The sequence below is a fragment of the Mustela nivalis genome (assembly GCF_964662115.1).
Source record: "Mustela nivalis genome assembly, chromosome: 13".
NCBI lineage: Eukaryota > Metazoa > Chordata > Mammalia > Carnivora > Mustelidae > Mustela > Mustela nivalis.
The window spans coordinates 24,207,165-24,228,130 of record NC_139032.1 but is presented as its reverse complement, the minus strand read 5'-3'; the positions used below and the strand labels follow the sequence as shown (position 1 = coordinate 24,228,130).

Genomic DNA, 20,966 nt, shown 5'->3' with positions numbered 1-20,966 from the left:
AGCTTTAGGTATTATTGTTCAACCTCCTACTGTGGGACATAAGGACTTCAGTGTCTTCAGTGTCCTTACATATCCACCCCCAAGACACATCTATACCTTTTTTACTACCTCACTACCACCTCTTGATACCATCTTTTCATGACAAATATGCCACAATTTTCAATAACACCCAAAGCTAGTAACTTTCTTGTTTAACGTTTTATTTTCTAGTGTTAAAAATTGTCCTGGATTTTGTTTGGTTTGGGTTTTGTTTTTTCAAATATCTAGCATTAGTACATCCCAAGAGTGTGAATCATCTTTCAAAAATCTAATACAAGGCCGGAGAATATTTTTTTCTGTAAAAGGACAGATTGATTTTGTGGACTATATGGTCCATATTGGAACTACTTAACTCTGACATTGCAGCAATATAAATGAGTGAGCCTGAGTACGGGAAAGGACCTTTATTTACAAAAACAAGCAGGGGGCAGGATTTAGCTCTAGCCATAGTTTGCTGACCTTGCTCTTACATCAGGTGATCTATGACTTCTTTCGTTTTCCCAAAGATATTCTTTCTAGATGTTTTGGCCCTCTTGCTTCAACCTGGACTCGATTCTTTCCACACCTATTGGAGAGTCATTGTCCTGACATTTCCCCATCCCTCTCTCCTAGGCTGAATTCTTCCTTTCCCGAATCCTCTTTTCTTTCTTTATATCATCCTTTCCATAGCTTGTCTAGAAAAAGGGCATAGCAGGTAAATTTTCTGACTGCATTGGTTCCTCAAATGTCTTTATTATACCCACACACATCTTTGCTATCTTTACTGGGTTTAGAATTCTATATTAGAAATAATTTTCCTTTCAGCATTTTTAACCCTATCATTTTCTTGAAATTTCCAATTATCATTGAGAGATACTTTATTTTGATTCCTGGTCTTATTGGTGTGACTTATTTCATTCTTGCTGGGAAACTTAGCATTTTTCTTTTTCTTCAATATTCAGAAATTATACGATAAAACATTTTATTGTTTTTTGTCTTCATCAATGTATTAGAGACTCAATGGATCCTTTCAACATAGAAATGGGTATCATTTATGGGAATATATTTGGAATAACTTTTTTGGTGAATTATGTCCAAAATTATTTTCCTTTCCAAAATTCCTTCCAGTCAGGACAACCATAATTCATCTTATCTTTTCTCTTCCTCTTTCCCAGCTGAGCATCTCGCTTCTATTTTTTTATTTTAATATTTATCTTTTATGAAACATGAAGTTTTATAATAAAATTGATAGTAATAAAACAAATAAAACAAGCCCAAACATTTTCAAAGGTGTCTCTCCAGAACAGAGATAGGGATTTTGCTTCTCCTTTTCCCTACCATCTGGCTCAATGCCTGGCACATAGTGAATGTTCAGCATATGCCTTGGTTCTATTTTTGAAGACAGTTTTAGGACTTTACCTTTCAACCAGCATGGAAGTTACAACAGGTGATGAAGTAATGGATATAAATATACAAAGAAATACTATTAGAGGATGTAAAGTTCTTTGATCTGGGAGCTTACGGAGCTGATTTGCACAAAGCAGACAGTAACACTGAATGGAGGTATGCTTCCTGGATCCTTCCTAGAACCTCCCTAGAGGAGAATAGCCTTGGATAATACCTATCGTACAAATAAGGATTCCAATGAGAAACATCCCTGATGTTTAGAGATGACATATCATATTAGAGATTTTTAATCATTTTTTTTTTCTTTGCCTGTGTTTCTTCTTGGTTCCTTTGTTTTATTTATTTGTTTTGGTCTCTTCTGTTTCAGAGAGTTTCCTTAAATGTTTGATGCTCCTTAGTTGTTTATATTTATGAATGATATACTACAAAACTGATTAGAATGGGACAGCCATTAGTTTGACATTTTTTAAAAAATATAATTCATTGACCAGCTATGCGAGCCTAGACAAAAATGTAAACTTCAGTGAGCTATACTTTTCTCATGTATAACCTGGGGATATGGAGTCTCTTTCTTGTATGGCAGTTTTTAATACTTAATGAGGTCACATGTGCTAAATGCCTATCAAAAGCCAGATTCTTAAAATTTGTAATGGGCTTTTCAAATTAGCAGTCCCTTCTCTGCTAATTAGCATCTGAAAGGATGATTATAGTATTAATTATCAGTACAATGTACCCGGCAGACATTAGGCTTAAGAATCAGATAAACCAGAAGATGTTTCTCAAGCAACTTTATTACTTCACTTATTTATAAATTTAAAAATATTTGTTGAACATCATCTGTGCCTTTTACTAGCTGAGTGAACTTAAGTAAATTACTAAATGTCCCTCATTATCTCTTAGTCTACTCATCTATAAAATCAAAATAAGAATATCTACATAGCAAGGTAGTTGAGAAATGGAAGGAAACACAAAACTTGTAGTAGATTGTCACTGAGAAATATATAATGTTAAATGATTAAAGAAATGAATTATTAAGTGGTCACATAGCATTTTTTTAACTTGGTTTTCTTGGAGTCTGAACTAGAATAATATTAATATATCTATAAATACATTTTCCTCTAAATGTACTTGTATTGAAGACAAAATATGGTATGTTCAATGTATTTGCTTAACATTATGCAGGCTCTATGGGCCCTTCAAATTTACATCTTCTATGATTCTGGGAGATATAGATTTATCAATCCTTAGGTCATACCCACTGAAGTAAGAAGCTATAGGAAAGGTATTTATGAAAGCAGTATGTCAAGAAAGAGAAGTTTCAGTAGCTTAAATTTTGCTTATGAATCTGGGTTATTTAGCAAGAGTATTTCTCAGATGAAGCTTTTTCCTTATGATGTGATTTATCATTGAAAAAAAAAATGAGGGCACCTGGGTGGTTCTGTGGGTTAAGCCGCTGACTTCAGCTCAGGTCATGATCTCAGGGTCCTGGGATTGAGCTCCGCATCAGACTCTCTGCTCAGCAGGGAGGCTGCTTCCCTCTCCCTCTCTCTGCCTACCTCTCTGCCTACTTGTGATCTCTCTCTGTCAAATAAATAAATAAAATCTTTAAAATAAAGAAAAAAAAAAGAGAAAAGAAAAAAAAAAAGACTCCTGAGGTTTCTGATCTATTTTAAGACTGTCTTAAATGCTCAGGAGGCTTTTTTGTCTTTCTGATTAACTATTTTTATTTCTCAAGAAAAATATCTTCTCATTTGCTATTCTATCACACACACATATGTTTCCATGTGTTTAAGAGGAAGAGTACATCTTGCCAAAGGAAACTACTAGACCCACCCTTGAGAGTTTTATAGGTGCCCCATCACATTGACCTGTGAGTAGTGGTAATATTTTCAACAGATATAACGATTAGGGTGACATGTGGACTTCTAACCATGTTTGGATCAGCTGGCTCTTTTTCAAACTCTGCATTTGTTGCCTTCATATCGACGTCTTCCTTCTGCCACCATTCTCCAGGATCTCATTCATTTATTGGCTGTATTATAGACTGCCTTTATAGTGATAGTTTTTTAGGTACTTCACAGAAAATGGATATTTAGTAAAAGAAAATAGAGGAGTTAACAAGCAAGGAAAAGATCTGAATGTGATTGTTGGTACAACATGCGCTGTACCAGCCTGACAGGGAACTGCCAGGTTTTGCGGTCTCCAGCCTCCTCTCAGGAGTGCGTATGGCAGCTGTCCTCATCACCTTTCACCCTGATTATGGGTTTTAGTTGATATAAGACTGAAACCTGCCTCATTGTTGGCAGGGTAGAAGGAAGATCTAATTCAGGATTCTTGCATTTTAGATTATATTTTGGATGATGTAATATGCACCAATAATTGCAGAGTATTGTTTCCATGAGCCAAGCGTGTAAGAGACTTACTTATCTTCATTCTTGTCATACATGTATCTTCCCTTGGCCCCCCCTTCTTTTCCACCCACCACATTCGTTTGTGACAGTTGCATTTCCTTTAAAGCACATTTTCTTATCCATATTGTATGTTACTCGAGCTCTTTTATTTGGGGTTTTTCACACACCCTTCACATCTTCTCTGCAGTTCCAGTCAATACGCACTAAGACCTAAATACGCCTTCGCATTTCATGGCTGTTCCCTTATCACATGCATTTTCTGTTGCCTCAAGGAAGACCTGTACAATTTTTGTTATTGGAATCTGAATTTTTTCCCTCCCAAGCAGATGGAGGATGTGTAAATGTGTCTAAAGACTCAGAATAGCATTAAGTCTGTTCCCTCCCGACAAAGCCATGGGAGGCAGAGGATTTCTCAGGCACTCATTAAAAACAAGTGGGGAGGGGCGCCTGGGTGGTTCAGTGGTTAAGCCTCTGCCTTCAGCTCAGGTCATGATCTCAGTGTCCTGGGATTGAGCCCCGCATCGGGCTCTCTGCTCAGCAGGGAGCCTGTTTCCCCCCTTCTCTCTTTGCCTGCTTCTCTGCCTACTTGTGATCTCTGTCTGTCAAATAAATAAATAATATATTAAAAAAAAACAACAACAACAATTCTACAAAACTCAGAGAAAACTGCAATACATGTTACCAAGCCTCCTCTACATGTGTTTTTTTTTGGACTGAGGAATCAATCTCCCCATCTTTGGCAAGACAGTATGATTCCCAAATTATCCATGGATGGATTACATTATTTCATCATATATTGGTTAAAAGATGTGGAGTTTTTATATTGTTATTTGTCAGGGCCCCTTCCCAGACAATGTGTGGGAAATAATGCAGCACAGGGAACCTCAATTTACCCACCTGCTACACTGACACTCTCTTGCATAGATTGACTCGGTATATATTAAGATGCGTTTCACAGCAAATAAATCATTTTGGATGGTTAGGTTTCTATGGCAGACCATGAAGGCTCAATTAACCCTTAATAGGATACTCCTCCACTTTTATTTTATACTCCTAATTTACCAAGCCACTCTTTGTTCACCTGATATACCTTATACCTGCACACATACAATTCAGATCCAGCTCTTGTTATTTTATAGTTTGAAGGCTACAGTCATCCTATTCTCATTGAAGCAAACATCTTTCTTTTCCTTTGTGAAAGTAACTCTGAGACATTTGTGATTGAGCTTAGGCATTGTCTCTTGTAGAAAGCTTTCTCTGATTCCTTCCTAGCCTATCCACCACCCACTAGAGTTACGTGAGTTCTCTGGTTTCCCATCATAACCCAGGCAGATGAAGTGTCAGTACCATACTACACTGCTTAAACAGTAGATTAAGATGCTATTATTAGCCTTCTCTTTGATTTACTAGATTTAAATTCTTGATTATCAAGAATTTAAAGATGTGCCCAAGAATTGGTAGTTGCTCTATATGTTTCCTTAAATGGCAACTTAATTGGCAGTCACACAAGTATGGTCTCCAGGAGTCCACCTCTAGCACACTCTCTTCCTCTATTCCTGCCAAACACAGTGAAGCTCTCTGAGAGTCTCAAATTCACTTCTGGAAGAATCTGAGTCATTATCAGCAAAGAAATCTTTACACTGTCTAGGCGGCTTGGGGAAATCCAGTAACATGTGAGATGGGATGGAGGGGGGATTATATGGGAAATCTAGAAGCAACAGAAGTACATGCTCTGCAGGAAGAGTGCTGATGTTAGATATCTTAAAGTGGACACAGATGTCTCTGCAGAGATGACTCAGGGGACACCAGGTATCATATACATATAACCCCCACAGGTAAGTCAGATTCTGTCTATATGGAATGGCAAAAATTCCACAGACTTTGCTTTAATCTAGGATGATTTATCAACACTTACTCACCAATTTAATGATTTTCTAATCTCATCTGTCTACTGGCTACTCTTTGAAGCTTTCCTTTATCATATCACTCTTCTTCTGCAGAAATCTCATAGTTCTCCGTGGTCCTAGTGCCAGTTTATAAATATCCCCTCCAGGTTCCCATTACACTGTAGTTGCCACTCCCTGTAGCATTTAATGGCTACTCCCTTACAGCACTCAAAGAGAGCACAGAATATTGACACTGGACAGAATTTTTGAACACATCTAGTTTATCCTTCTTGTTACACACCTAAGGAAACTGACACCCAAAAAGTAACATGTTTTGTTCAAGTGCTCACAAATAATTAGAAGTGCAAGGGTGACAATCTATATAACCTAATTTTAAGTTTATTGTTCTGGCTGTTATATTAACAATCTCTACCTTGTCATACTTAACAAATTCTATCTTGTATTTATGTTGAAATATGGCTTATCTTTTCCTTGAAGGCCAGATATCTGTCTGATTTGCCTCTGTATGAGCTCAGGTCCAGAAAGGAAAGACAGAACATTAAAATTGGTCATTTATATTTAATTTAAGGGACTATTCACAAAGTTGTGGGCAGGGTTTATGTTCTTCTTTTTTTTTTTTAATTTTTTATTTATTTATTTATTTATTTTTAATTTTTTATTTTTTATAAACATATATTTTTATCCCCAGGGGTACAGGTCTGATAATCACCAGGTTTACACACTTCACAGCACTCACCAAAGCACATACCCTCCCCAATGTCCATAACCCCACCGCCCCTTCTCCCAACCCCCCTCCCCCCAGCAAGCCTCAGTTTGTTTTGTAAGATTAAGGGTCACTTATGGTTTGTCTCCCTCCCAAACCCATCTTGTTTCATTGATTCTTCTCCTACCCACTTAAGCCCCCATGTTGCATCACCACTTCTTCATATCAGGGAGATCATATGATAGTTGTCTTTCTTTGCTTGACTTATTTCGCTAAGCATGATACGCTCTAGTTCCATCCATGTTGTTGCAAATGGCAAGATTTCATTTCTTTTGATGGCTGCATAGTATTCCATTGTGTATATATACCACATCTTCTTGATCCATTCATCTGTTGATGGACATCTAGGTTCTTTCCATAGTTTGGCTCTTGTGGACATTGCTGCTATAAACATTCGGGTGCATGTGCCCCTTTGGATCACTACATTTGTATCTTTAGGGTAAATACCCAATAGTGCAATTGCTGGGTCATAGGGCAGTTTTATTTTCAACATTTTGAGGAACCTCCATGCTGTTTTCCAGAGTGGCTGCACCAGCTTGCATTCCCACCAACAGTGTAGGAGGGTTCCCCTTTCTCCGCATCCTCGCCAGCATCTGTCATTTCCTTACTTGTTGATTTTAGCTATTCTGACTGGTGTGAGGTGATATCTCATTGTGGTTTTGATTTGTATTTCCCTGATGCCGAGTGATATGGAGCACTTTTTCATGTGTCTGTTGGCCATCTGGATGTGTTCTTTGCAGAAATGTCTGTTCATGTCCTCTGCCCATTTCTTGATTGGATTATTTGTTCTTTGGGTGTTGAGCTTGCTAAGTTCTTTATAGATTCTGGACACTAGTCCTTTATCTGATATGTTGTTTGCAAATATCGTCTCCCATTCTGTCAGTTGTCTTTTGATTTTGTTAACTGTTTCCTTTGCTGTGCAAAAGCTTTTGATCTTGATGAAATCGCAATAGTTCATTTTTTCCCTTGCTTCCCTTGCCTTTTGCGTTGTTCCTAGGAAGATGTTGCTGCGGCAGAGGTCAAAGAGGTTGCTGCCCGTGTTCTCCTCAAGGATTTTGATGGATTCCTTTTGCACATTGAGGTCCTTCATCCATTTTGAGTCTATTTTTGTGTGTGGTGTAAGGAAATGGTTCAATTTCATTTTTCTGCATGTGGCTGTCCAATTTTCCCAGCACCATTTATTGAAGAGGCTGTCTTTTTTCCATTGGACATTCTTTCCTGCTTTGTCTAAGATTAGTTGGCCATAGAGTTGAGGGTCTATTTCTGGGCTCTCTATTCTGTTCCATTGATCTATGTGTCTGTTTTTGTGCCAATACCATGCTGTCTTGATGATGACAGCTTTGTAATAGAGCTTGAAGTCCGGAATTGTGATGCCACCAACGTGGGCTTTCTTTTTCAATATCCCTTTGGCTATTCGAGGTCTTTTCTGGTTCCATATAAATTTTAGCATTATTTGTTACATTTCTTTGAAAAAGATGGATGGTACTTTGATAGGAATTGCATTAAATGTGTAGATTGCTTTAGGTAGCATAGACATTTTCACAATACTTATTCTTCCAATCCAGGAGCATGGAACATTTTTCCATTTCTTTGTGTCTTCCTCAATTTCTTTCATGAGTACTTTATAGTTTTCTGAGTATAGATTCTGTGTCTCTTTGGTTAGGTTTATTCCTAGGTATCTTATGGTTTTGGATGCAATTGTAAATGGGATTGACTCCTTAATATCTCTTTCTTCTGTCTTGCTGTTGGTGTAGAGAAATGCAACTGATTTCTGTGCATTGATTTTATATCCTGACACTTTACTGAATTCCTGTATAAGTTCTAGCAGTTTTGGAGTGGAGTCTTTTGGGTTTTCCACATATAGTATCATATCATCTGCGAAGAGTGATAATTTGACTTCTTCTTTGCCAATTTGGATGCCTTTAATTTCCTTTTGTTGTCTGATTGCTGAGGCTAGGACCTGTAGTACTATGTTGAATAGCAGTGGTGATAATGGACATCCCTGCCGTGTTCCTGACCTTAGCGGAAAAGCTTTCAGTTTTTCTCCATTGAGAATGATATTTGCGGTGGGTTTTTCATAGATGGCTTTGATGATATTGAGGTATGTGCCCTCTATCCCTACACTTTGAAGAGTTTTGATCAGGAAGGGATGCTGTACTTTGTCAAATGCTTTTTCAGCATCTATTGAGAGTATCATATGGTTCTTGTTCTTTCTTTTATTGATGTGTTGTATCACATTGACTGATTTGCGGATGTTGAACCAACCTTGCAGCCCTGGAATAAATCCCACTTGGTCGTGGTGAATAATCTTTTTAATGTACTGTTGAATCCTATTGGCTAGTATTTTGTTGAGTATTTTCGCATCTGTGTTCATCAAGGATATTGGTCTATAGCTCTCTTTTTTGGTGGGATCCTTGTCTGGTTTTGGGATCAAGGTGATGCTGGCCTCATAAAATGACTTTGGAAGTTTTCCTTCCATTTCTATTTTTTGGAACAGTTTCAGGAGAATAGGGATTAGTTCTTCTTTAAATGTTTGGTTTAATTCCCCCGGGAAGCCATCTGGCCCTGGGCTTTTGTTTGTTTGGAGATTTTTAATGACTGTTTCAATCTCCTTACTGGTTATGGGTCTGTTCAGGCTTTCTATTTCTTCCTGGTTCAGTTGTGGTAGTTTATATGTTTCTAGGAATGCATCCATTTCTTCCAGATTGTCAAATTTATTGGTGTAGAGTTGCTCATAGTATGTTCTTATAATCGTTTGTATTTCTTTGGTGTTAGTTGTGATCTCTCCTCTTTCATTCATGATTTTATTTATTTGGGTCCTTTCTCTTTTCTTTTTGATAAGTCGGGCCAGGGGTTTATCAATTTTATTAATTCTTTCAAAGAACCAGCTCCTAGTTTCGTTGATTTTTTCTATTGTTTTTTTGGTTTCTATTTCATTGATTTCTGCTCTGATCTTTATGATTTCTCTTCTCCTGCTGGGCTTAGGGTTTCTTTCTTGTTCTTTCTCCAGCTCCTTTAGGTGTAGGGTTAGGTTGTGTACCTGAGACCTTTCTTGTTTCTTGAGAAAGGCTTATACCGCTATATATTTTCCTCTCAGGACTGCCTTTGTTGTGTCCCACAGATTTTGAACCGTTGTATTTTCATTATCATTTGTTTCCATGATGTTTTTCAATTCTTTTTTAATTTCCTGGTTGACCCATTCATTCTTTAGAAGGATGCTGTTTAGTCTCCATGTATTTGAGTTCTTCTCAAACTTCCTTTTGTGGTTGAGTTCTAGCTTTAGAGCATTGTGGTCTGAAAATATGCAGGGAATGATCCCAATCTTTTGATACCGGTTGAGTCCTGATTTAGGACCGAGGATGTGATCTATTCTGGAGAATGTTCCATGTGCACTAGAGAAGAATGAGTATTCTGTTGCTTTGGGATGAAATATTTTGAATATATCTGTGATGTCCATCTGGTCCAGTGTGTCGTTTAAGGCCTTTATTTCCTTGCTGATCTTTTGCTTGGATGACCTGTCCATTTCAGTGAGGGGAGTGTTAAAGTCCCCTACTATTATTGTATTATTGTTGATGTGTTTCTTTGATTTTGTTATTAATTGGTTTATATAGTTGGCTGCTCCCACGTTGGGGGCATAGATATTTAAAATTGTTAAATCTTCTTGTTGGACAGACCCTTTGAGTATGATATAGTGTCCTTCCTCATCTCTTATTATAGTTTTTGGCTTAAAATCTAATTGATCTGATATAAGGATTGCCACTCCTGCTTTCTTCTGATGTCCATTAGCATGGTAAATTCTTTTCCACCCCCTCACTTTAAGTCTGGAGGTGTCTTCGGTCTTAAAATGAGTTTCTTGGAGGCAACATATAGATGGGTTTTGTTTTTTTATCCATTCTGATACCCTGTGTCTTTTGACAGGGGCATTTAGCCCATTAACATTCAGGGTAACTATTGAGAGATATGAATTTAGTGCCATTGTATTTCCTGTAAGGTGACTGTTACTGTATATGGTCTCTGTTCCTTTCTGATCTACCACTTGTAGGCTCTCTCTTTGCTTAGAGGACCCCTTTCAATTTTCCTGTAGAGCTGGTTTGGTGTTTGCAAATTCTTTCAGTTTTTGTTTGTCCTGGAAGCTTTTAATCTCTCCTTCTATTTTCAATGATAGCCTAGCTGGATATAGTATTCTTGGCTGCATGTTTTTCTCGTTTAGGGCTCTGAAAATATGCCAGCTCTTTCTGGCCTGCCAGGTCTCTGTGGATAAGTCAGCTGCCAATCTAATATTTTTACCATTGTATGTTACAGACTTCTTTTCCCGGGCTGCTTTCAGGATTTTCTCTTTGTCACTGAGACTTGTAAATTTTACTATTAGGTGACGGGGTGTGGGCCTATTCTTATTGATTTTGAGGGGCGTTCTCTGAACCTCCTGAATTTTGATGCTCATTGCCTTTGCCATATTGGGGAAATTCTCCCCAATAATTCTCTCCAGTATACCTTCTGCTCCCCTCTCTCTTTCTTCTTCTTCTGGAATCCTAATTATTCTAATGTTGTTTCGTCTTATGGTGTCACGTATCTCTCGAATTCTCCCCTCGTGGTCCAGTAGCTGTTTTTCCCTCTTGTGCTCAGCTTCTTTATTCTCTGTCATTTGGTCTTCTATATCACTAATTCTTTCTTCTGCCTCATTTATCCTAGCAGTGAGAGCCTCCATTTTTGATTGCACCTCATTAATAGCTTTTTTTTATTTCAACTTGGTTAGATTTTAGTTCTTTTATTTCTCCAGAAAAGGCTTTTATATCTCTCGAGAGGGCTTCTCTAATATCTTCCATGCCTTTTTCGAGCTCGGCTAGAACCTTGAGAATTGTCATTCTGAACTCTAGATCTGACATATTACCGATGTCTGTATTGATTAGGTCCGTAGCTTTCGGTACTGCCTCTTGTTCTTTTTTTGTGTGTGTTGAATTTTAACGTCTTGTCATTTTGTCACACAAGGAAATATTCAGGGAAAAAGTGCATGATGCATGAAATGTATTCTCAAATACTCAAGAATGTATGCATAGTTTTCCTAGGCTTATACATGTCTTCCTATAGAGAGAGAAGGGGAAGGAAGAAAGGAGAGAGAGAATGTAAACAGGTCAAAATCATAATAGGAACAACTGGATAAAGGGGATATGCCTTTACCATCTATGGCTTTACCATCTATGCAACTTTTCCACAACTGTATTTTCAAATACATTTTAAAAATGTTTTTAACCCAACCTTTGAGATTTCTGACTTTGATTCCAGAAGCTAGTGCCTCCACCATACTCTGACCCCAGATGTGTGCAATGCCAACTTTAAAACAGTTGTCTCAGGTTCTGTCTTATGCAGGAAACCTGGGATCCTCTCTGCACATTTGGAACATGCTAACATTTCAGCAAGTTTTTACAAAACGGGGAAAGAGTGCCCCCTTTCAAAAAAAAATTTAGAAATTATATGCAATATAAAAAAAAAACAAAGAACAAAATTTCTACATGTTTACTAACACAAAACCCCTAATTTCATTTTTCTCTGGTGCCACCACGTTGCTCTTCTCCTGGGTTTTGCAGTGTGAATTGATTTGCCAGCACTTTGTTTGTTCTGCGAGTCAGTTTCCACTCCTCCACCAGATTTCCGTTTTCCAAAAATGTGTTGACAGCTTTTGTTCTTTATGCTCCCCTTCTTGTCATCCTTAAGCACTTATTTTTAAATCCTTTACTTGTTTTAACAGCCTTACTGAAATACAGTTCACATACCATACAATTTACCCATTAACACGTATAATTCCTTGATTTTCAGTACAGGCATCACCACAGTCAATTTTAAAACATTGTCATGACTTAAGAGAAACAAATCTGCAACCTTTTGCTATCATTCTCCTTTCTCTCCTCCCTCAAGCTCTAAGATGACTCTATTTTCTGTGTTGTAGATTTTACTATTCTGGACACCTCATGTGAATAGAGTCATATGTGACCATTAGTGAATGGCTTCTTTCATTTAACATGTTTTCAAGGTTCATCCCTGTAGTGGCATGGCTTGGTCTTTTTTATTCCCCAAAATATTGTATCATAGGAATATGTTATCTTTAATTCACCCATTTCTCAGTTGATGGATGTTTGAATTGTTTCCATCTTTTGACCTTATAAATAAGATAGCTATAAACATTTGTTTACAAGTTTTTGTGTAGACCCATGTTTTCATTTCTGGGGAGTGTATACCGAGAAGTGGAATTGCTGGGTCTTATGTTAACTCTATGTTGAACTTTTTGATCAACTGCCACACTGTTTCCAAATTGGCTGCACCGTTTTTCATCCCCACCAACATTGCATGGGGGTCCTAATTTCTCCACATTCCCACCAACATTTGTATTCTTTTTGATTTTAGCCAGCGTTGTAGGTGTGAAGTTTTGGTAAATATTGATTTTGATTTGCATTTTCCTGATGGTTAATGATATTGAGCCGTTTTCATCTAATCTTTAACTCTTAATGGAATTTTGGAAAGAGGGGAGTGTTTGGTCTATTTCATTTAAGGTGATACACAGTAGCTTATTTAAACAGTAACATGACAAATTTTTCTTCTAAATATTTGAAAGCACACAATGTCAAGCCTTTAACAACATATAAAGTGTTCTTCTATGCTTTTTACATATTACAGTTACCGAGTGATTAAGGGACAGTGAAATTCTGCCCTTAATTTGCTCTGTAAGATTACTTCTTCTGTGGGGTTGAGGAATTCACTCAGATGGCTCCTCAGCGTTTACTATAAGGCAGAGCAGAACTCATTGCCAAAGCCTCTAAAGCCCAGGGCCTTTTTAACACCAAGTTCCATACATCTGTTGTGAATAAGTGTGTAGCACAGGTGATAAATATCAAAGAAATTTGAGGGCTTCGACGTGGACGCATAGCATATGTCTCAGAGATGGAAGGAAAGGTGTTTTTTTTTTTTATTATTAACATGTATTTTTATCCCCAGGGTTACAGGTCTGTGAATCAGCACTCACCAAAGCACATACCCTCCCCAATGTCCATAACCCCACCGCCCCTTCTCCCAACCCCCCTCCCCCCAGCAACCCTCAGTTTGTTTTGTAAGATTAAGGGTCACTTATGGTTTGTCTCCCTCCCAATCCCATCTTGTTTCATTGATTCTTCTCCTACCCACTTAAGCCCCCATGTTGCATCACCACTTCCGCATATCAGGGAGATCATATGATAGTTGTCTTTCTCTGTTTGACTTATTTCGCTAAGCATGATATGCTCTAGTTCCATCCATATGGTCGCAAATGGCAAGATTTCATTTCTTTTGATGGCTGCTTAGTATTCCATTGTGTATATATACCGCATCTTCTTGATCCATTCATCTGTTGATGGACATCTAGGTTCTTTCCATAGTTTGGCTATTGTGGACATTGCTGCTATAAACATTCGGGTGCACGTGCCCCTTTGGATCACTACGTTTGTATCTTTAGGGTAAATACCCAGTAGTGCAATTGCTGAAATCCCAACAGTTCATTTTTGCCCTTGCTTCCCTAGGCAAGGTGTTTTAAAGGGGCTTTTGCACTTTAGTCACAGTGTATCACACCCGCCCTATGATAACAGTACAAGTTGGGTGGCAGATATGTGCGAAGTCATGTTGTTATATGTGCTCTTGGACATGTTTCTGTAGTAAAAGCCATTAAAAGAAAAAAATAGATGTAGTAAAACCATTAAATAAAAAACAAAGATGTTGGGTGCCTCAAAGGGAGAGGGAGGTGGGGTCAGGTGGAGACCTGGCAAGGGTGCATTAGTCCATCAAGACCAGAAGTTAGCTCTCTGAATAAAGGCATCTCAGAAAGTATATTTCCTTTGAGATTGGGAAGGAAACCTCTTTCCGTATAACAGGAAGGAAGAGGAAAAAGAAGAATGGGGAGACTTTTTTAAAAGGATTTGGGTTTGTTTTGTTTTGTGAGAGGCTCGATCACTACTTTCTTGCTCTTCTGTGAGCTCTGACCCAGCACATCCGCTGGGCAACTGAAGATGGCCTAAGTTTGAGGAAAGTAAAGGAAATTTGAAATAGATCTGAGGGCCACCAGGGTGTCTCAGTCGGTTAAGAATCTGCCTTCGATTCCGGTGATGACCCAGGTGTCCTGGAATTGAGTCCTGCTCCTGCTTGGTAGGAAGCCTGCTTCTCCCTCTACCTCTGTCACTCCCTCTGATTGTGCCCCTGCTCTCTGTCAAATAAAATAAATTAGATCTGAGTACACTGAGGAGAGAATGTACTAAGGAAATAGTGACCTAACTCCATTTATTTTGTTCAAGTTAATAAGTCTTGGATAAATATATGTGGAATGAATGAATGATTTCCAGGTAGTGCTGGGGCTGAATTTCATGTGGCATCAGTCGACTCTGTTGTGAGTAGACTCAGTTTTGACATGGGAGATTTAATCCAACAATAATCAGTTACATACAGAAAGGCATTTCTAAAAAAGGCAGAGAGACAAGATTTTGCCACACAGGAAGGACTGAAGGGGATTAGATGGGGTCATTCACTTGTACTAGAGCCTGTTTTGTTTTGTTTTGTTTTGTTTTGTTTTTTAACTGAAGAATGGCTGATGCAATATCACATTAGTGTCAGGTATGCAACTCTATGCTCTGCTGTGCTCATCACAACTGTGGCTACCACATGTCACCAGATTACGCTGTTACAGTACATTGGACTCTGTTTCCTTTGCTGGACTGGTGCTTTTTACATGTTGGTTACCTAACAATCCATCAGTGAGGAAAGGAAGAACAAGGCCTTGCGGGATAGGCAAGAAGTGGAAAGTGGATGAGGTAGAGTAGAAAAATTAACAGGGACATAGAAGCTGGAAGGACAGGGGCATGAGGCAGAGGGACAGAATGTCAAACTATAGGATTCTGATGCCAGAAATATTCCCAGTAATGAGCTCTACAGGGTGGCAAGAAGTGCACTGGATTGGCCATAATGGACTCTAAAATGAGATTATGTAGGAACCGGCAAGCTGCGTTACTGGCTGGTCTGTACGCATAGATTTAGAGCCTCCTGCACCCCTTCTTCACCTCTCCAGGTTCCTTGGCCGGGGCCCCATCCCACCTATTGTCCCCCTCAGGGCCTCCACCGCATCAAATCTGCATTCTTTCTGAGACCCCAACATTCAGATAGTGTAGGGTCAATGATAACCTGGACAAGAAGCTACAAGTGTGGTAAGTGAGCGAGGTCATGGACACCTGGTTTTTTGTTTTAGCACTGAGCATCCTGAGACTGTCCAGAAGATTACCTCGGATGTTCTCTAGCACACTCACCCCATTTTGAGTCCCAGTCTGAGGTGTGGTTGCCTTCCCTCCAGAGCCCTGTTTTAAGTGTGGGAATGTGTGCCATCATGGCCCCCCTCACCTCCCCCCAAAAAAAGCATTCCATGGAGTTCCATGATAAGCCCCCAAATATCTGTATCCTGGCACACAATCTAGAACTCACCTCTGGTTCTTAAATTGCACTTGTTCTGGGGAAGAGCTACCGTGGCTCTACTAAGGCCGTGAATATTGAAGGTGGCATACCGCCATCCTAGCCATAGTAAAGGCCGTATCTTATATAATGTCATCAAGTGTGGATATAAGGCAGGCACCAAGATCACCTTCCCCCAAAGGGGATGCCTTGCCTGACAGCCTGCAGGTATTGCTTACATACTCAAGGAACAGAGCCATGCCTTTTTGGTATAAGGCATCGGTAGGCTGTGCCAGATTCCAGTCTGCCTCAAAGTGGTGGTGCCTGGATCAGACTGAGGAAGGAGAGGAGTGGGACAGGGTCCTGAGAAGTGGATGATTAGACATCAACTTCTGTTCTACCTCTTCAAAGGTGTCTTATCCTGGAAGGTGGTAGCTGCCTTGTCAACATTCCTACCACTAACAGCTAAGTGATGCTTTTGTTCAAAAAAACATCTTCAGTCCAGCAGCCTGAAGAAACACCCAGGGAAGGGAAGCACTTCCAGTAGGAAAGCTCAATGTCAAGTTTAACATGACTTAAAGGACAGATTCTTCAGCAGCATCTAGGGTATTCTTTGATGCTACCCCAACCAGCCCAAGATCAACCCAAACAACACTCCACCCCCTGAAAACACTCCCATTCAGAGTTCACTCACTTGTGGGAAACTCTGATCACTGACTTCTAAATAATGATTAAGCTATTGTAACACAATAACTGTGAAGAAACAACAGTGGCTTAATCATTATTTTCTGAAAACTATTTCTGTCTTTAATCTTCCTCAGATATAGAAGACTTGCTGTAAGGGTGTAAAACATTCAATGAGGGGAGAGGTGTGAGCTACTATACGTTTTCAGTAAGGCTAAGCCATGGGACAGGCTTCATCAGAGAGGGAATGGGCTTTTGGGGGCTTTCGGGGGCACATGATACATATTTCTCAAGAGGTCCAGGAGATTGGTCACCTTTTAGAAGCTGAAGGATGCAATCAGTAATAGCTGAACTGATTTACCCAAACCCATGCTCCCAAGACAGTACACAGAACAGACAACATGTTATTAGAGAAATATTTCTTCCTCACAAGCCATTATTTTGGGGTAGGAAATCCCCCTCCCCCCCCCAAAAAAAAACCCTCTCACTGGAAATTCTGGAGAAGGGTTTTCTGTCTAAATAAATAGTAGACACACATCTCTGCACACAGTGCCTTCAGGAATCTTGAGAGTAGCTGGAGGCCACTGCATAGCTTGATGCCCACAAATGGCCTTTGGGTGGGGCGCAGGCTCCCTGAGGGGAATGGAGAGGGGATACCTCTGATGTGGTAGCTGCTCCTTAAATGCCACAACTTTCTGGGGCTGTGTGTCCTGGTTTCTGAGCTGTCTGTTACTTCCAGGAAGGCCTTGGCCAGCAGAGACGGCTTCTTCCTTACAAGACCTGGTATTTGCCTCCTTTCAGGCAGGAAGCCTGGAGTTGAAAGGAAACCCTGGGACAGGCTGTGCCTGGGCCTGCACTTGTGCTTTCTGCTGAGTTTTCCCAAACTTGGTTGGGGAGGGAATGGGCTGCTGAGGGCAGGTGCTGCCTATTGCATGCCAACGCCCCATTTTCTCCTCTTGGGACTTCCCAACAGCTGTCATGATTTTCTGAGCTTCAGGTATCCCAATAAAGGTAGCTCTACCATTAAGCAGGCCTCTGCTTTCCACAGATAGGGGACTATGCTTCTCCTGGGAGTTTCCTTGACTTTTGCATTTTATCTCAAGAGTAAGTCATTGCAAAAAATCCTTCATTTTTTTACTGAAAATAGAAGGAGCCTGACCCTTCCGGGAAGGGCTTTCAGGAGGCAGCTGACCCTTCTGTGATAGGGTCTGGGAAGGCTGGCTTCCCCAGCTTTACCTTCCATACCTGTGTCCTGAGTAGGGAACCTATTCTTTGATGCCACATCTTCAGTAGGGAACCTGTTCATTCTCGGTTGGGATGTTCCCAGTCCTGCATCCCCTCCACCATGCTCTTGTGCCTTGGGACCAGAGGCCTCATGGTCTATGCAGCAGGTGGGGGATTCTTATTCTGGCACTTTCTTAAGACATGTTTAGGCACCCAGGGCTCCTGCTATTGTTCCACAGTAATTCCTGTGTCCTCTGGATGGACATACAGCACCTGGGAAGCTCTCGTGTCCCTGGGGGAGACACCCTGGGCAGGAGTCAGCCCTCTAAGTCAAAGAATCTGATGCAGGGGGTAGGCCAGTGCATTGGGCTTTGTCCCAGCTATGCTCCCTCTTCTCCAGCATAAGCTTTAACTCAGGCAAGAGTTGTTCTTTGAGATTCAATGATTCAGGATCCTGCGGAACTGGTATGTTTGATGGGATAGTGGTTTTGACTTGATGCTCATTCTGCTTTATAATATGAGGCCTTACTGTCTTGCCGGTTGTCAAAATTCTAGATTGTGGTTGACCTGCATCAAGTTCCTTGGCCCTGGATATCTTCCTGGACAACAGGTTCTGGATTCCTCATCTCTTCCTTGTTGCCCTCCTCTTCTACCACTGGAATTTGCACTTTTATCCTTTGGCTCACGTCTGGCCCCAGCTTACAGGTGGCTGTGAGGACTGTCCGTTGCTAATGGTGACATGTGAGACAGGTGTAAGAGTCTGTCTGCCATCCTTAGTTTTCAGGACATCCTCTGCAAACTGATGTTTGATAATAGAGAGTGATTCCCTCAGAATTCTCTGTTCTTCTTTGCCCACAGTTGAGATGGCAGGGCGAGGACCATCCGGAATGGGGGCTGAATTTGCTGTTCCTGCTTTGTCTCCGTGGAGAGATTTCAAGCTTCCTCTGTAGGAGTTGAAGCCCTCAGCTTTAGAATTTGCTGCAGGAATGGGGTTGGTTGAACAGGAAAAGCTTCAAGGGAATGTGGCCTTTCTCAATTTAAAGATCTCTATGGATTCAAGAACCCTGGAGGGAAGGCCCCATAGCGTCCTCCAATGAAACCTTTTAATATGGGCTTCCAGCATCTGTTCTGCACTAGATTCAACAAAGGGAAGCTCCTGGAAGGTATTCAGGGAGTAGTCCTCAACCTCTGACAGTGGCAAGTTTTCTCTGTTTTACTTCAGCCTGGGATTTCTCAGAAAAGAAGTGATCTTTGCTTCATTGTATGCCATGAATTAAGCACAGTCCCAGACAACTGACCCTCAGTGATTTCCACAGACCTTTGGCACAAATGTATTTTCAGGACATTTTCAAGTTGTCTCTGATCTATGGTCTCCACAGACACCATGGAGTTTTTCTCTGATGGGCTCCTCAGTTTTTTCTCAGAATCATACCCCATATCATTATCTAAAGAGCTCTTTGGGTCACTCAACAGATTTTGGGGGCCATTCTCTGGGTTGTGTCCCTGATCCTTCTCCAGGTAATCATTGTTCTTCTCCACGTCATCACTGTACTTCTCCAGGACATTGTTATGCTTCTCCATGTCACCTTTGTACTTTTCCAGGTCATTGTTATCTAACTGAACTATTTCTGAGTCCTCCTCATAAATACTTTCATAGTCACTCAATTTTCTTTGTTTCTTAGAGATCCATGAGCGTCCACGATAACACTGTGACTCAGGTAGCTGTGGAAGAGTACTTGGACGCATCGGCATTGTTAGAGACTCAATGATCCTGTGGGGCAGGTCCCACTGGTGTTGGATGAGCCTCTTTTGAAAGTGACTCTCTTGTTTTTTCCGAAGCTCAACACTGATAGAAAGCTGTCTAGGAGGGATAGAGATTGCAGCATAGGCCTGGGAGGCCCGGTGTGTGAGAGAATGGTTAGGAGCTAAAGGACAAAATTCCTCCTGGGATCTTTGGACAATAGTGGTAAACCCCACACACGTTCCTGCTCTTTCTGCAACATGTTCCATTCCAGATGTTGCATTTCATTTGATATGAGACTCTCTGATTCATTCTGAGGTCTCCACAGATCTTGATGTGGGGTAGAGGACCAGATGGCAGGATTGGGAGTGAGGATTGAAAGTGGGCCTGCGGCTGGACCTGAGGCTGGACCTGAGGGATTGGTTGGCACTAGGTTTGAGGCAGGCATTGAGGTTGGTTCTCAGGCAAGGATGGAGGAAGTGGATGGGGAACTACTGGGGATTCCTCTTCTGTAGAGGCATTTGAGATTTTATTAAAAATAAAGATGGAGGAACAATTATCTGAGACATCTGCAGCAGAGAACAAGGACTCACTATGCAGAGTTGTGAGACCCCAGAAGAGCAGCATGTGGGTTTGCTGTGACTGGCCCTCCTCCAAGGTTGCAGGATATGGGCGCTGCTCCTGCATAGGCAGCTCCTTTGATTGGTCTTTGCTGCTCCAGAAAGGAAGGGAGGGTGCCAAATCATGCTTATCAGCACTTGTTTGTTTTGGAAAAGAACGCTTTGTTTCCTTCGACCTTAGGAAGTCACTCATCTTTTGGACTTGTTTCTCTAGAAGTGCCAGGGCATCAGGGCTGAGAAGTGAGAGGGTAACAGGCTCTACAAGGTTGGCTGCAGGGTCTCCCCTAGAAGAAGCCTCGGAAGAATGGAGGGCCATAAACTCTTGATGGAAAGCACGTGGAGCCAGGGTTGAAGGGAAGAAGTTTCTGGCATGTGTTTGCCACCAAGGGAGGTCTAAAACTGACAAGCTGGAGGGGTCAATGCCTATGATTGTTGGGACAGAAGTAGACAACCCACCAGAGCTCCCTGGGGGTGAGCTCTCTGGAACAGGCTTCCTTCAGATGGAAGCAGAATCCAGATCTCCGGACAGATATTAAAACGTACAAATCAGAAGATAAGTAAGTATAGCGTAATGCTTCAGAAATACTACACTGTAATCAAAGAGACCTTGACTTGAATCTCAGCTTTAGCATTTTCTACCTCATAAACTTGGGAAAGTAATTTGACTACCCTAAAATGCAGTTTTCTCCGGGTGCCTGGGTGGTCAGTTGGTTAAGTGTCTGCCTTTGGCTCGGGTCATGATCC

The 20,966-nt window shown here is 40.7% G+C and overlaps 2 pseudogenes across 2 annotated transcripts in view; both read right to left on the bottom strand.

Annotated features, from left to right (window-relative positions):
• Positions 1-17,763: 17,763 nt before the first annotated feature.
• Positions 17,764-18,557, bottom strand: LOC309846293 (spermatogenesis-associated protein 31D1-like; annotated as a pseudogene). The gene has a single exon. The product of its transcript is annotated as a spermatogenesis-associated protein 31D1-like (transcript).
• Positions 18,558-18,873: 316 nt separating this feature from the next.
• Positions 18,874-20,966, bottom strand: part of LOC309846291 (spermatogenesis-associated protein 31D1-like) — a 911,407-nt pseudogene continuing 909,314 nt past the window's right edge. Inside the window, exons 3-4 of the transcript in view lie at positions 19,117-20,645; positions 18,874-19,069 (exon numbers count right to left, since the gene is read on the bottom strand). The product of the transcript in view is annotated as a spermatogenesis-associated protein 31D1-like (transcript). The remainder of the gene's footprint in view (positions 19,070-19,116; positions 20,646-20,966) is intronic.